Raw genomic sequence first — 15,324 nt, forward strand, 5'->3', positions numbered from 1 at the left:
GCTTAGTAAAATTAACTTAAAATACTATATAGTAGTTACTAATTTTTTATTTACTCGAAAATTTAATTTTAGAAATATTTATAAAAAAATTAAAACTTTATAAAAGATGTCCAAATATTATAAAACAAGATCTATTTTATCAAAATAAATTTCAAAATCTAAAATTAATATGAAAATTCAAAAACTAAAGCGAACTGGATGTTCAAAAATTCTAACCAAATTGAACAAGTCACCCTTAAAACTGATAGGATGGCACTTTTATATATAATTTTTTTTATATAGGATACGATCGAAATATAAAATTATACGAGAGAAAACTCTTGAAAAATAAATACCACTTCAAGTGAGGTAAACTTTACTATTTGATAATACGAGTCACCTAACTCATATCGTTGATGTATTAAAACGATGATTAAAGTTTTTGAAATACATGCTTACTCGAGTTTGAACTCATTAACCTCATTTCTCGCTTTTAATATGATATAAAAGAAAATTGTAGCATAATGATAATATTCATATGAAATAAGAGATTAATACAACTTTTTTTACCTAATTGACTCAAAAAAATTAATTATTTATATAAATGACCGAGTCAAAACTTATGTACGTAATTAACCTGCTCTCTACAATGCCCGCCGGTGCCGCCTGGCGCACCAACGGTACTACTCCCCAATGATGACTCAATCATCACATTTTTTTAAAATATATAACTTTTTGGGTGCCACCACTACGTTGGGCAGCATCAATATGTATTTTTTCAAATACCCCTTAAAATACGGGTATTGAGGGAGGAAAAAAGAAAAAAACATTAATAGGTGTCAATCGATTGGTCGTGGCACCAAAGTCATCAAAAAATTCAAAATTCAAATTGGTGTCATTGATCTATTAGGCGACACCGGTGTCGGTAAAAAATGATTTTTTTAGGTGTCATCGGTCTGTTAAACGGCACTAGTATCAGTTAAAAATAATAATTTTTTTATGGTGTCGCTTATCTGTCAAGCGACATCGATGTCAGTAAAAATTTAATTTTTTTAGGTGTCACCAATGTTAATTAAAAAAGTCATTTTTTTGGTTGTCGCCTACCTATCAGGCGGCACCAGTGTCAAAAAAAGTTATTTTTTTATGTGTCATCGGTCTGTTAGGTGACACCAATGTCAGTAAAAAAATATTTTTTTGGGTGTCACCGGACTGTTAGGCGACATTGCCCAAGATATATACCCTCACCCATCCGCCCAAATAACTGTATTAGCTTTGGTTTTTGTTGAATTTTTCTTTATCTGTTTAAGAGAGAAAAAAAGAGAGGAAAAATTTATGTTTAGTAGGAGAAGAGAAAATAGATATTGTATCGAAGATGAATAACCAATTCTCCGTATATGTTCATTTTGAGGGAGTAATTTTACAAACAACAGTTGGTTTTGTATTTGAATCTCACTAGGAAATCAGAATGAGGTTCAATAAAAATGTGAAGGTCAAAGAAATGAAATGAAAGATTAGTTCCAAACTAGCTCTCTTTTGTGGAAGGACAATGTCCAGACTATTTTACAAATTTCCAATTTCCTCAAATCCATGCAAATATGCGGAGATGAAACTTGTAAATGATGAAGATGTGGGACGATTATCACAATTCATTACGCGACTGGGAACGTAAACTCTGAACCAATTAAGTTATTTTCTAAGTTAGTCGATATGGGGCCTGTTCAAAATCTCACTCCATAAGTCAACAATACGGGTTTGACTTTGATCTTAATATTAGATGGTTAGAACAGTCAAGTTATGGAGGGACATTGACAGGGGTCGAAAATCCAAACCATGGTGGGACTGCGTATAACAACCCTATTCCAAGTCCCTGTTTAGAGATACATATGTAGGTGATGGGCATCGATGAAATGGTCAAGAAATACTGAGATATGGATACTGAGATATGTCATACAATGAACTTCAAGGGTGGATAGCCGCTATACATGAGTATATGTCAAGTACTGTCATTGACTTGTAGATGTTGTCTTCTTACGGCCCGAATAACCAACTATAATTAGGAAGAAAAAATTTTCACCTCTTGTTATGGACGCTCGATTCATGCTTTAGGGTCTTCCCCCTACAAATCGCTGATGCAGGTTGATGGTAGCTGGTTATATGGTGAATACACACAAATACTCCTGATTGCAGTCGCACAAGATGGTAACATGAGATGTGTCTCTGCCTGTATTCGAGTTGCTGCCAAACCTTGAGGTATATTGATCAAACTTAAAAAATTAGGGCGGACTAGAATATTAGGAATACAGAGGTGCTGAGCCAAACATATTAACCTGTAAAACCCTCTATCCGACTTGAATTATCGAATTCGAATATTGAATGTTACAACACACAAACACTTAGCATAAATTTTAACCAATCCTCTTATAATCCTTTTTCAGCGTACTTCATGTTTTAGTAAAAGTTTCTAAACAAAATAAATAAGGAAATCATTTAGAAATATCATAAACTTTTAAGGATAAAAAATATATATTATGTTATATTACAACACACAAGTACGTTAAAAACAAACTATTCTTAGCGTAATGTACTATACACCATATTTCTAAAATATCCTTTGTATGCATAATAACCCAACTCATTGTATCCCTGGCGTATTCATAGCTTGGTCTCTCCTAGCGAACTCATTCTTACAACAACATCTGAAACATGAACAAAGCACTTGTAAGTTCATAGGAACTTAGTAAGTTTGAATACGAAATACCTTGAAACCTTTCTAGTTGAATTCTTCATCTTAAAAGTTTGAATTACCACTCTGTCTTTGGCAGATTCTTTCATAATATTAGATATATACCTATACGCCAACTTCCATACTTAACGTGTCACTCTCACTGCACTCTTTAATTGATTTTAGATCCTACTAGTCGATATAGATCTTAATCCTTCTTAGAACACAAGATACTTCTTAGAAGAATATCTATCAAAACCCACTTTCAATGGATTTCCTCTTTCTTAAATGTTTCACATCTTTCCTAGAATGATTTTTCATAGATATTATTCTTTGGCGGATAACTACTAACTGATCTTATACTTGGCGGATTCTCATATTGGGTTTAACAACTATTAGACCACTAATCAGATCATATTCTGAATCAAAACCAAAACAAACTCATACTATTGATGAAATGTTCCAACTCATTCAGAAGAATTTCACACATTCATGTTACATGACACAAGAATGCCCGAACTAACAAACGATTCAAATTCCATATAAGCCTAGAATGAGAAATGATACTATTCATATATATCAAATACTAAATAACTCAAATCTCAACCCTACATAGTATAGACAAACTCAAACCAACGAATATTTATACCTTTCATAACTATGAATATGCCTATACCCTATACTGACAGGCTACCATAGGAGATTCCTTTTTAAAAATACAGATACATACCTTCTTTCAGAAGATGTCCTTAAAACTCCATAAATTTTTCCATAAGATTAGCCAAGCCAAGATATCTTCAGACTCATCAAATTATTTTTATAGAGCTAGTGTCAAAGAAATCTTAGAACTTACTCAGATCTTGACACAATGGTGGATAACTAGAATCTGCCATGCAGAATACGCCACATAGGAATTATGGAATTCTCCACAAAGGTAATACAATTTGTTCCACTAGGGCTTAGCAGATCACACTATACAAGTATCACATAGAGACACATGTTTATTGTCCCAACAGACTTTCACAGAATATGTCATGGGTTTCTCCCACATGGGTTCATACATATCTTCATGTCGCGATCTGCCAGTCCAATCTTCATTTCACTGGAGGAATCACTGTGTGTGTTTTACTTATCTTATAATATCATGGGTCACTACCACATGGGCTTATACATATCTTCATATCGTGATCTACCAGTTTCGTTAGCACTATAATTGCTCTACCAAAGACATCACATAAAGGATGTTTTACTCAGAAGTTACTTATCCAGATTTATTCGCATACTTGACTGATTCTTATTTACTCATATCAAATCTCACAGACATAGTTACCAATTGTTAAAGATATTGTCATCATATGTATTTCTAATTGAACAATACACATACAAGAGCCAAGATGAAGACTCACCTGATACTCACCTACTCTAGCTTGGAGTTCCAAAATTGAACATCCTTCTCAAATGAGTAGCAGCAACTACTTAAAGAACATGGAACCACCATTAAAACTCATTTACAGAGAAATAGTTAGTATCTCAATTATAAACGACCCTTGTGCAAGGTATCTTATTCACAACTCACTGTTCACATGTTTCTTACTATCCTTATTCTTTTAAAAACTTAACATGCAGAGTTATTAGACTTACTGAGAGATGGGACATCCACTGATTAACTCAAAACCTTAGCTTTCAGCTTAATAAAGAAGAAGATAACATTTAAGTCCAAGAAGGAGAACCAGAGAGTAATATTTGAATGAAGAAAAACCATCCCAAACAAACCCTTCTCACCATATATATATCCATTTTCCCCTCAGTGGAACTTGACAAGTGTCGATTGCATCCAGAATTTGTCCTAATAAATGACCTACAAAATCATAGAGAAATATAAATGAAAATATTGTACAAATGCTATTTGATCAGTCAATCTAGTTAACTCCTAACCAGATCATGTTACAAAACCCATTTAGCACAGTGCTCAAGTAACTAGGCATACTATACCTTTAGTAGTAAATCTCACCAGACTTACTATTCACTTGTCATATTCTTTTCTTAGATAGTAGAAAAACCTAAGATAAAAAATGTAATTACTTATACGATGGTGGACTATACTACGCCAAACAGATAATTTCACACCTGCATGTCTTCTAATCAGATCTTCCAGATTTGAGGTGTGACATAACCCTCATTGATGATTGCGGTTGTTGATAGTTAGAATTGCAACCGGACATCTCTGGTTGATATGTGTGCGGGACCTCGAACCAAGGTTGTCAACCCACAACTCCAGATGATAAGAACTACCATCCAATTGTGAATGTGACCTTAAAGGTTGGGGCTCGGGCTTGGGGACAATTTGGGTTCTAGGAGACAGATAACCTAGGTAATGACGTTGACTCAATCCACTTTGTTGAAGCACTTGTTAGTGCCTGTGTTTCAGGACTACCATCATCTACGCATCGTATAAATAAGGAAAACCATTCTTCATGTACCAACATTAGAGTGGACTCAGGGTGTGAAATAAAAAAAAGGACCGCAACTGAGGTTGCCTCTCCATCCGGACATTCACAATGCAATATATTGTTAATGTTCCAATGTCCAATTCTTTACTTCTTTTCCCCTCTTATTAATCTCGTGAACATTGTCGAATATATACAGAACGTCTAGAACATATTGTACGGATCCAAATTGTCATAGAACTCAATTCCCATTATACCAATCAATCATTGAAAAGTTCAACATGAGTGCGTTTATGCACTACACAAGTGAACTATTGTGAGCCCGCAGGGGAATGACAATTGTAGCGTCAGGTGTAGAATATGACATCCATGCGAACTGTACAATATTTAACATGGTGATAGTTATATTAGACAAATAACATAATTAAAGAAATTAAACAAAATTAATATAATTTAATTTTTTTAAAAATTACATGGTCCCCAAAGTATGTCTCTATCATTTGTCAGTAAAGAACAAGAGTCTTTGACTTCTCAATACTCGGATATGTAAACCTTCTAAGAACAAAGAAAACTTGTTAGCACACATTCCCAAAAAAATTCATTATTGATTCAAGTTTTATATTTTTTTACCTATTTACAAGTGGCCACACATGTGGTTGATGACTCATTTATGCACGAAATGGCATTCTGTACAGCGTCCACGACTGCAGCAGTATCAACCAGCCACTTATATCTTATGTGTCAAGCTTTACCTCCTAAAAAAGCTCACGATACAACATCGCAAATACCGCTGAGCCCCAATTGTATGAATCAACCTGATGCAAATCAATCAATAGAAGCAAGTACATCATGTGGACCTTATTATTAATTGTGTCTGGGATAAGTACCCCCTATCAGCTACAAGATATACGCTGAAGCAACTCTCACTCAATGACACCACTCAGTAAGGTTTGGAAATTTTCTCTTAACTAGGAAAATTTTAAACTGGCAAACATATCTTCCCCATCACTGGGCTAGCATCCAAGCAACTGGTAGCAGAAGGCCAAAGGTTCGACCACTTACTCGAATCTGTGATCGCATCACCATCAACTAGGAGCCCAAGTTGTATTGCGACATCTTCGAGGGAGATGGTGAACTCCTCACACGGAAAAAAGAAAAGTGTGGGTATTCGAGCACCACTACTCAACCAAGGCAGATATTAAGTCGACCTCAACTCAACCATCTGTGCCAATGTCGTTGTTCCAAATTTAGCAGCATCCAAGTATGGCATAATACATCTAGACGATAGCTTAGACCGTGGACACACGAACTCAACACGCGAAACTCACCTTGTCCATAGCATATAACCACATTTGTTAAATTGGCCAACTAATTAAAAATTAAACCGCAACTCTATAAAAATATACATGTGAATAATATATATAATTATTTTATCGACTCATTAATCATCAATGCGGTGTGATCGGATGCTCTGATAAGATAACTCATTCTAATATCTGCACAATTAATAATAAATTTCTCGTCACTTAAATTAACAAATTACAGTTGAACATTGATATAATAATAATAATAATAATAATAATAATAATAACAAAACATACCTTAAAATAGTTAAATTATTTCCCCAAAACACCAACACAAAAATCTTTAAACTTCAAACAACCCCAACAAAAAACATTTCTCAATTTCTCCTTCTTTTCTTCTTCCCAATTTTGGCTGTTTTGGGATGGGGACTATTTGGCTATTTATATAGTGGAGGAAAAGAAGAAGAAAAAGAAAAAAAAAGTTCCTCCTCACTTAAATTAACAAATTATAATTAAACATTATTTTATAATATAAACATTAATATAATATAATAAAAAATACCTTACAATAGTTAAATGATTCCCCATAGCACCAACACAAAAATCTTTAAACTTCAAACAACCCCAACAAAAAAAAAACTCAAATTCTCTTTTTTTTCTTCCCAATTTCGATTGTTTTGGGTTGGGGGACTGTTTGGGTATGTATATAGTGGAGGAAAAGAAGAATAAGAAAACAGGCTGGGAACCTGTGACCGTTGGGTCACATCGGCGGTAGGGTGTCAGCCCCTCCTGTTGTTTCTTCATTTCCTACCTGGTTTATTTTATTCATCCCACTTTTTTCCTTCTTTGATTCGCTTTATTCCTTTCGATTCTATATTTTTCTTCTTGCTTTTCTTTTTTTCCCTCTTTTAAGGATTCTTTTCTTACCGAACCATCACGGCCAAATACCCCTTTTTTCTCGGTCTTTCTTATATGCACACAATTCCTTTTCTTTTTTTCCTTTTCCATTTTTTATCCCTGTTTCATTTTTCCCTTTTGAGGTTTTATTTTTTTCTTTTCCTGTTTCATTTGTATATTTTAAAATATTTATTATATCCTTATAAAACACGTAATAACTCTCTAACTCTACTTATAAAATCTAAAAGCTTGTCTTACAGATACCAAATATTTTATGTTAAACAAATCCTACCTATAAATCACACCATTGTAAAAATCAAAATAAAGGTTCCTAACTTAAAAGTTCAAAGAATTTGAACGAAAGAAAATATTTTCAATAGTTAATACTGATATTATGATTAGGGTGAAGTCGAAAAACTTTTAGGAGGTAAAATTTAAAATTAAATTTTAATTTTAATAGTCCATATCTTTATAATTTTAAAAGATTAAATTAATTTTTATCATTTTAAATAAAAACTAAAATATAATTTTACTTTTATTAATTTAAAATTTTAAAATTTTGAAAAGCTTAAATGGGGCTGCACTAATCATGAGGGTTGAGAAAGTAATACAAGTACCGATCAATGTGACATTATTTATTGAGCGTGAAAGAAAAACTGAAAACAGATTATAAGGACTAAGAAAATGACAAGTGAGCCTTAAAATAGATTTTTTAAAAATAAAATAATGACAGTAACACTGATTGTGGACATAAAAGAAATTATTGTTAATGCATAAACGAGAAATATGTAAAAATAAAATTTGTTTTGATAAACTTTTGACTCAACAATTAGACAACCATACATTGATGACATTGTTTTACCACTAAGTTCATTTAAAATTCATAATTAGGGATGATGGCTTTGATAGGTTTCATGATTGCTTTACTATTAGTTCTTTGAACGACTTGATTAATTAATTATATTAAGTTAACCTATACTTTTAATTGAATATAGCATGGCTACCTTTTAACCTTTCATTATGTTATTTAAGATAATTATTTAGTTATATGAAAATTCGAATATGAAAATATACTTTAAATTTATATATATATTTTGTACATTTAAAATTTATTTTTTAAGAATATAGTTTTAGATTTACAACTTTAGGTCTAGTTGTTACCATCACTAAAATTCTTTTATTAAATTATTTAGTGTGACATTTTGGATGTTTTAAAAAAATCACTTGATAATCACGTAGCAAAAAAATAACATTGAAAATATTTATTAAGATTTTTCTTAGAAACAGCAACTGAAACTCATCATGATAAGATAATATTTTTCACTTGAATATTAATGTAATTAGCATTTTGATTGAAAAATGTGATGCAAACTTAAAAGACTTTTAAGGGACTTAAATTATATATAATCAAGCAATGCTTTAATAAAAGGTTCATGATATTAATTATTTAGATTAATTAATAACATAAATTAATATATAGAAACATATTAAAAAAACTGTAAAATATAAAAAGGAAAGATGGTGGGTGTATGTGAACAAACTTTTATATATAATTATATATAACTAACTAAGATGGATGAGGGTCAAAATCCTTTGATTCAAATTGGTTGAGAGGACAGGCCTCCCTCCATTTCTAAGATACCAAGACTTTGAAAACATAGTGTGTCGTTAAAAAATGTTAAAATCATTTGAAAGTAATGTTAAGTTGTACTTTGGTCATTTCTATTCTTTATCTTATTATGTTAATGTAATCTCTTCAACTCAAGTCTACCATTTAGGCCGGGCTGGGGTGGCTACAAAACTTGTATCAACCCTTAAGAATATAAAGTATCATTTATTATTAACTTAATTGTATCTAAAATTTTAATTAATACATTTACATTCGTTATTTTATTAATATTTTCATTTTATTCTCATAAGAAAAAATAGAAAAGTAAATTATTACTATATTTAATAAAAATTGAATGTTACTTATCTTTCATTTTAAAGTGATCTTATCCCTTTGTTTTAAATATTAAATGATTTTATGCATATTTTAATTATTTTAAAAGTTTATAGATTTAACACTTTAATATTTATAAATGTTTATAGATATACAACCACAAAAATGATTTTAATATCTGAAAACGGAAAATATATTTATTGATTATTATATAGTATATAAATATGATAATAAGTATTTTTCTAATTTAATCTATATATACTATATACCACGATACATGTTTATGTGGATATTATTTTAACATAATGATAAAATTAGTCTCTAACGTTTAGGTGTTGGATTACTTTGGCTCTTAAGGTTTTTTTTTTTTGAAGTACTTTCATACATAATGTAGAAGCTCAATTTTGCCTGGGCCCAGCCAAAAAAATCAAACCAAATATAAAAATAAAAACAACAAATAATAAGAGTCCAAATCCATTTACAAGAAAAATCAAATCAGGCCCAAACTTACAAATCCAAATGACCCAAAAATTTAAAAAAAAAAAAAACCCTAATGGCATAATGACCAACAACTTAAATTGTTTTTAGAAGAAGAAAAAAAGAAACCCTGCTGCCCCTTTCGCCGCTCCTCGTGCCACGTCAGCACGCTCACGCCCTGAGGTCTACCATCGTCAATGCCTCTACCACCGTTGACTCAACCACCACTTGTAAAGAATAAGCAACATGCAAAGAACAGTAATAAGAACAGTAGAAAAATAGGAAAAATAATATTGCAATTCAGCTATAAAAGAGCCTACATAAACCGATTGTACGGGAGGCTTTCTTTTTGAAATAAAAATTGAACGAAAAAAATAAAATAGAATACAAAAAAAAGGCAATTGATTCGCTCGTATTTCATTTTCTTTCTTTTTCTAACAAAAAAGGAATAAAATAAAAATAACAAAAATAGAAAGTCGAATGGTTTTACCTGAGTTGCCGCATAGCTGTCGTGAGCGACGCTGTTAACCCCGAGGAAATGTGCCTCCTTTTTAACGTAAAAGGCCTTCCGGTTCCTTAAAACTCGCCCGAGGTTTCATTAGAGAAGGGGATACGAGGGGTGCGTCTTCAAGAAAGGGGCTGGAAGTGGCTTTAGAAGGCTTTTCCTTCGAGATCAGGGTTAAAAAAAATAAGGAATTTTTTAGGATTTTTCGGCCACCAGGGACAGCAGAGCCGTCGCCGGCGACTAGTGGCCGTCACGGCGGATGGCTGATGGCCCATGGCTGGATTCTGGGATATGCCCAGAAAGAATAGAAGAGTCTGTATTTTTTTTTAAAAGGGTTAAAAGTGATTTTCTTTCTTAAATCTTTTACTTATATAGGCATGCTAAACGACGCCGTTTTGGTCGGCGTTCATATGCCCCAAAACGACGCTATTTTGTAACCTGACCCGATCCGGCCTAGTAGATCCGCGTGTTTTTTTAATGGTCTATTTATGCATTCAGTCCTTCTGCCTTTTGAGTTGTTTTAATTTAATCCTAATTTCGCTATTCTTTCTTTTTAGAAATTTCACTATTCAATTTTATCCCGTTTTCAATTAAGTCCTCAGTTCGCTGCTCTCTTGGAGAAAGGACGCATGTCTTGGGGGTTGGGATAATTTCACATTTAGACCCTATGTGTTTTTGTGCTTTTCATTTTAGTCTTTATTTACTTATTTTATCATAATTTATACTTTTAACTTCATTTTCATTCTGATTTAGTCCCTGGTTTATTTAATTTCAATTTTTCATGAAAGCTTTTATTTATTTATTTATTTATTTATTTATTTATGTATTTATTTATTCATTGATTCATTTATTCTTTTTGTATTTAAAGTTTATAGTGTTCTTTATATTTTTATTTTGCACATTTTGTTCTTATTATTATTACTATTCTCATTATTATTGTTATTATTTATTTTCATTATTTTTTATTTTTAAAATTTTTATATTATTATTTAATTAGTACTAGAATTAGTAATTATAATATGATTATTGCTATTGTTAATTGGTGTTTTATTATTATAATTATATCATCTTCATTTACTAGTATGGTATTTTTATTTTTTCGCACATCATCGTTTCATTTTATATCGTTTCCCTTTTTATTTTATTTTATTTTATTTTGTTATAACAATGCCACGAGTTGTGTTTAAATGTACTTACCTATTTTTATACTATACCCAAATAAGCTAAATACACATTATTTTAAATATTGCATTCATTTTTGCACGAGGCACAAAAAGGAATTTTTAAATCAAAGTAATGTTCATTATTTTAGAATTAGAAAAGTCGGGTTCTTAACTTACGGAATATGGACTCTTTCTAAAACCAAGATAATCGATTATTTACTTTAAAATAAAATAAAAATAGGATTTAAGTGATGATTAAATAATGTTCATTTTTGTTCTCGATGATCTAAGGCATTGTGTCCTAACTTACGGGACATGATCCTTTCTTCTCAATTAACTTGAAATAAGCCCCTTTTCGTGAAAATTAATTTAGTTAAGTAATGTCTTAATAAAGGATCGTATTTTAAATTCTCTTTAAATTTTCAATTTTCGACACTAAAGACGTCAAGTAATCAATTAGGTACCAATTTTGGGCGTAACTAGGGTTCTAATCCTTCCTCGTGCATAATTGACTCCCAAACCCATTTTTTGGATTTTTGTAGACTGAAAAACATTATTTTAATAAATCAAACCTTTTATTAAAACGATTGAATTATGAGGTGATCCAATCACATCTCATAAAAAGATTGGTGGCGACTCGCATTTTTCGTTTTTTAAATAACAAGTCAATTTAAAAAAAAAGGTCTCGACAGCTTGGCGACTCCACTGGGGACCCAAAATAAGAGAGTCAAGCCACGAGTTCATTACTTTTTGTCTTTTTGGCGAAAATTAAAAACTTGGTTTAAATTTATGATCCTTTCGTTGCATTTCATTTGACTTTGTTGCGATCTTCATTATTTTGGTATAATTGCTTTCTTGGGTTGAGTTTTGATATATTTTTGCACATTGCATCGCATAATCGGTCGATTTTACCCTTTTAAGTGGGAGTGCGAAGTTATTCCTTCTAGAGGTCTTCACCTCAGTGTACAGGATAGTGGATCAGTTTCGGAATACATCCGTACATATATCTTCATGAGATTTTCATTTCCGTATAGCCATAGGGAAATGTATTTCCCTGAACTGAACTCGGTCCAGATGAGCCTGTAATGGGTGAGGAGAGAGGAATCTGTCGATTCAAGTACCCTTACTTTAGAACCAAACCGCATATAATGATCCCTAAAAGCCTACCCTAGGTAGAACCATACCAAACCCTAAAGGTCACCTGAATAGGTGTTATATTTATTGTTTGTTGCTTGCTTTAAATTCTAGCTTTGTATAAAATGAATTGACTTGTTTCGTTTTGGCTTTGATTGCATTTCATTTTCATCGTAGAAAAAGGGTGTTGAGTCATGTTCAGTTGCTAAATAGAGAGCTTGTTATGGAAAAAGGGTTTCTTAATAAAGTGAAAGATAACACGGCTGTGCGAATATGGTTCGAGAAAAGGCAACAAGAGAAATGTGACAGCTTATGAGAGGAGCAAGTTAGAGATATGGACCACGCTTTGGCCCGAATATAAGAAATGGCTGACCACTTGCAGACCCTAGCCATTCAAAACTTGAAATATGAACCAGAGTCAGATCGAGGCCGAGAATTAGCTTTACCTATTGGGAAAGTTGAGGTTTTGAGTGTTAAAGCGGTGTCGTATATGTATCCGCTTTATGTAAAGAAACCTGTTTTCTAGTAAACTTGTTGTAATGGAATTGAACTAGAATCAACACGTTTTTGCATGCATCTTTTCTATTCATTAACACTACATCTCATTACATATAATAAATTTCATGAAATCCAAAAGTGCGTCGAGTTCAAGACTTCAGTACAGAGCCTGATGGACAACGAAGAATTAGAATTCTTTGAGGACATTAATGATTCGAAAAAGGAAGATGTTTGTGGCTTCGAAGAGGGAATTGAGGAAGGGACCCTATCGAAAATTCGTCCTTATATCCCCAAAAGTATTCTGAACAACTAGACTGTAGAGGAAATCCCTGTAGTATTTAAGACTATTTTCAGATGAATGTTCAGAACACACTTATTGCTCTAAGCTTGGGAGTAATAAGAATGCCTTTATGAAAAAGGCATATGTCCAACATCTTTATTTCAATAAAATGTATCTTTTTGTCTCATTTTGAGTAAATATTTTTTTATTCTTTCCATTTCATTCATACTCATACCACACAGATAATTATTCTTAGATTCTTTTGTTCTTTGAGTCTTCCCTCATTCCTATAATAGGTCTTTAGATATCAATGATATGAGCGACGCTGCTGCTAACTTAGAGTCTCCTTTTAAGTAAAATATGTATCCAAAAGAAACCTCGGGATTTTGAAGATGATCGAGACTGTAGCTTATCTCCTGATTTGTTAAGGATAATAGAATAAGATAAGAAACAGATCCTACCTTACAAAGAATCAGTAGAAATTGTGAGCTTAGGAGAAGAGAAAGAGGTGAAAATCAAAGCTTGTATTACCGTAAAGACAAAGCGAGACCTCATTGAGTTACTTCAAGAATTCAAAGATGTTTTTGCATGGTCGTATCAAGATATGCCTGGACTAAGTAATCGATATCATGGTGCATCGGCTCCCCATAAAGGAATAGGGCAAGTCATTCAATGAAGCTTTAAAGGATGAAGCCCAACGTCTTGCTAAAAATAAAAGAAGAGGTCAAAAAGTAATTCGATGCTGGTTTCTTATAAGAGGTTAAATACTTAGAATGGGTCACCAATATTGTTCCCGTCCCTAAAAAAGATGGGAAAGTACAAATGTGTGTAGACTATAGGGATCTAAACAAGGCCAAACCAAAAGATAATTTCTTATTGCCTCACATCGACGTCTTAGTGGATAATACGGTAGGTTACTCACTGTTCTCCTTTATGGTTGGCTTTTCAGGATACAACCAGATAAAGATGCATCCTGAAGACATGGAAAAGACCATATTTGTAACCATGTGGGGAACATTCTGCTATAAAGTAATGCCATTTGGACTGAAAAACGCGAAAAAGACATATCAGAGAGCCATGGTAACCCTGTTCCATGGTATGATGAACAAAGAAATTGAAGTTTATGTCGACATATTATTGCCAAATCCCGAACAGAAGAGGAGCATGTACAATTTTCGAGAAAATTATTCATGAGGTTGAGAAAATTCCAACTAAAGCTAAATCCAGCAAAATGTACCTTCAGGGCTAGGTCGGGAAAGTTGCTAGGCTTTGTAGTCAGTAAAAAGGGGATTAAAATTGACCCAGATAAAATCAAAGTTATACAAGAGTTGTCTCCGTCACGCACTCAAAAAGAAGTCTAGGATTCCTAGGAAGACGAAATTACATTGGCCGATTCATTTCACAATTAACCAAGAAATGTGACCCCATATTCCGTCTTCTCAAGAAACACAATCCAGGTGTATGGGATGACGAATGCCAGAAAAATTTTGACAAGGTTAAGCAATACCTGTCCAATTCCCCAATGCTGACGCCATCTAGTCCAGATAAGCCACTGATACTATATTTGGCAGTATTTGAGAATTCTATGGGATGTGTGCTTGGCCAACATGATGAGTTAGGAAAGAAAGGGTGATATACTACCTCAGTAAGAAGTTCACTAAATGTAAGATAAGGTACTCGCCGATTGAAAATTTGTGTTGTGCCTTAATCTAGAAAACTCGAAGACTGAGACAATACATGTTGTACCACACAACTTGGCTCATCTTGAAACTGGACCCTCTAAAGTATATGATGGAGTCGACTGCTTTGAATGGAAAGATGACCAGATGGAAAATTCTATTTTCTGAATTTGATATAGTCTATGTGAATCAAAAAGCTGTAAAAGGGAGTGCAATAGCATATTTTATAGCCAGTAGAGCTTTAGAGGATTACGAGCCCTTGAACTTTGATTTCCCAAACGAAGATCTAATGTATGT

This window comes from Gossypium raimondii, chromosome 7 (assembly GCF_025698545.1).
Source record: "Gossypium raimondii isolate GPD5lz chromosome 7, ASM2569854v1, whole genome shotgun sequence".
NCBI lineage: Eukaryota > Viridiplantae > Streptophyta > Magnoliopsida > Malvales > Malvaceae > Gossypium > Gossypium raimondii.